The sequence below is a fragment of the Saccopteryx leptura genome, chromosome 1, assembly GCF_036850995.1.
Source record: "Saccopteryx leptura isolate mSacLep1 chromosome 1, mSacLep1_pri_phased_curated, whole genome shotgun sequence".
NCBI lineage: Eukaryota > Metazoa > Chordata > Mammalia > Chiroptera > Emballonuridae > Saccopteryx > Saccopteryx leptura.
Window position 1 is genome coordinate 348,816,942 of NC_089503.1, and position 2,863 is coordinate 348,819,804.

Here is a 2,863-nt window from a genome sequence, read left to right on the forward strand (position 1 = left end):
TTTCCACTGCCCAATTACTCTGTGATGTACTCCAAGCTGACTTCCTTCTCCATTATGCTACTGACATGCTCTCCCAAAGGTCATAGATTTCTCCTATCCCAGATCCATTAGCATTTCCTCAGCACTCATCTTCTTGATTCTTTTTGTAGCCCTTAATCCTGCTGACCATTCATTCTTCCACGCTGTGTGTCTCAGTGTTCAGGCAATGAGCACTGGAAAAATTCAGACCTCTAATCTTTCAATGGCATCATTTACACTGAGTTTATTGTCTATAAAAATCAAGTCATTAATGGAAGTGCAAAGTTTATTATGACTTTATATAAAAAGAAATACATGTAACTTGCTGACACAAAACATACCTTCCTGATTCTCTTAGCAGCCTGTCTTTGTGCTAATAATTATTTGAAAACACTGCTGGCAACCAAGGAGATACTGTAAAGTGGGAGGGTGGCATCTCTGTCCCCAGGTGGCCATGTGTGGAGATGGTCCGTGTGGCCTTGGCATCTCTCTAGAGCATGAGCTTGAGCAAGAGCGCCCACTACAGCTGGTTCTCTGGGGGCCTAGCAACCTTCCCATTCCAGGCATCACCAGAGGAACCAGAATGGACCTGACCTTAGTGCCCACCTTTTCAACACTCACCACCATTACAAAAGCCAATAGGATCAATACGAACATCACTGCAGGATGCCCTCCTCCTCCAGCACCGTTGCCCCCCATCAGCACCTTGCACCTTGCGCCTCTCTGACTCTGCCATCTCCAGCCACTCCCCCACTCTGAGTCCAGCCCATCCCTGAGCTCTACCTCCTAGATGTCCGAGGATAAAAAGGAGCCGGAGCCATTGGCATTTGCTGAGCAGACCTTGGTGGAGCACTGTAGCCAGCTCTGCGGCAGGGTGATCACCACACGAGAGCACAGGTTGTCAGAGATGCACCAAGAAGTCATAGGAGTGTTCCATGGACAACGCCAAGCTGACGGGCGTGGTAAACAACATCGCAGTGGCCAAGCAGTTCCAGAAGCTCTTCATTCACTGCAGCCGTGGTATCTGGGTGATAGGGGCTGAGAAGCTCACCATCTCTGGGGTAGACCCCAGAAGGTGCCTTTCACCATCATGCTCAGCAGCCAGAAGGACCATGAGGATAGCTGTGACTACAAACCTGTGTAGTCCCCCAACAGCCCCAGCTTCCCAGCCCTCCTCAAGATGAACCTAGAGTGCAAGCACAGCAAGTGTCCCATTCCAAGTAGGGGTTCACATTCACTGGGAACCAGGACACACAGGAGAGATACCTACAGACATGCCACTTGGACAGCCTGAAGGAGTTCCTGCAGCAGTCAACAGCTTCCACAAGATGCGTGTGGCACTGGCCCATAAAGACCAAAAGACTGCTTTTCTGCACTCCATGCTGGGCAAGTTCACAAAAATATTGACCATCTGGAGAAGAACCCTGAGCTCAAGTCTGATATCCTGGACAAAAACAGAACAGGCTTAGTGAGGACCTCATAAAGTTCCAGCGGGATGTATGCATGTAGAATGAGGAGCTGACCCACATCAATACACAGCTAATGTGGGCATCCTAGGATCCTATGACCCTCAGCAGATCTTTAAGTGCAAAGGAACCTTCGTGAGCCACCAGAGCCCCATCATCTACTCCATGAGCAACCTGCTTTTCAACAGCTCCTCGGACAAGTGCATAAAGGTATGGGATGCCTATACCACCTACAAATGCCGGAAGATACTGGAGGGTAGATACTGGAGGGTCATAACGCATTGTGCTAGTGTTCTCCATCCAGGGTTAGAGCTCTGTGTGGCTCAGCATAGTGTCCCATCACGTGGGACATCCAGAACCAGCATAAAGTGAACATGATCTGGGTCCAGACAACTGGAGTGCACACTCGTCTCCTCGCATACTATACTCTTCAGGAGCTCCCTGAGGCACCAACGTCTGGGACATGGTGGACACTGAGCTGAAGTTGAAGAAGGAGCTCATTGGCCTTAACTACTGGGTGTAGGCCTTGGTGGCTACCCAAAGCTACCTGTACAGAGGCTCCTACAAGTCAATCAAGATCCAGGACATCTGGACCCTCTACTGCATTCATATCTAGCTAATAGAAGTAGCAGTGTCTACTCTTTCACCATAAGAAATCACATTGTCTGGAGCACCCAGGAGAAATTTATCCACTTGTGCGACATCAAGCCCAAGTAACAGATGCAGACACTGATGGGCTATGTTGGCAGTCATCTTGATGCCAGACCAGAACAAAGTCTTCAGCATGATACAGCCTCCCAGGGTCTGGAGTACAAACAACATGATCTGCATGCAGCCTCTGTGCATCACAAGGGCAGTGTGACTGGGCTGGCTGTGTCCCAGGGCCAGCTCTTCACAGGGGTTGTGGACAGCACTGTGAAAGTTTGGACTTGCAACAGAGAGCCCAGGTTGGACCCACCCAAGAGGAGACAGGATGACCATACAGCTAGCCTCTGCCTGCCCTGTGGGACAGGTGAGCAGGCTCATCCAGCTAGGCAGTGCCCTCCTGCCCTCTGCCCAGCAAGCCTCCTTCTGCTTGGCCCTGCCATTGCTGCTTCCAGGAAAATGCTTAGCCCCGCTATCTGGGCACCAGATACAAGTCTGGCCTGGCCTGCTCTCCAGCCAGCCCCGCCCTAGATGGGCCTTTTTACTCATCATTTTTACTGTTCTTAGACTGAATATACCATATTTCCCCATGTATAAGACGATCCCATGTATAAGACACACCTTAATTTTGGGACCCAAAATTTGGGGGAAAAAATTAATTACAGACAGTTATTGAACTCAAGTTTTATTCATCATAAAATTCATACACCTCCTCATCACTGTCAAAACTCCCA

At 49.6% G+C, this 2,863-nt stretch overlaps 1 pseudogene; it reads left to right on the top strand.

Moving 5' to 3' along the window:
* The first annotated feature begins 515 nt into the window (after positions 1 to 515).
* Positions 516 to 2,660, top strand: LOC136388443 (E3 ubiquitin-protein ligase TRAF7 pseudogene; annotated as a pseudogene).
* The last annotated feature ends 203 nt before the right edge of the window (positions 2,661 to 2,863 follow it).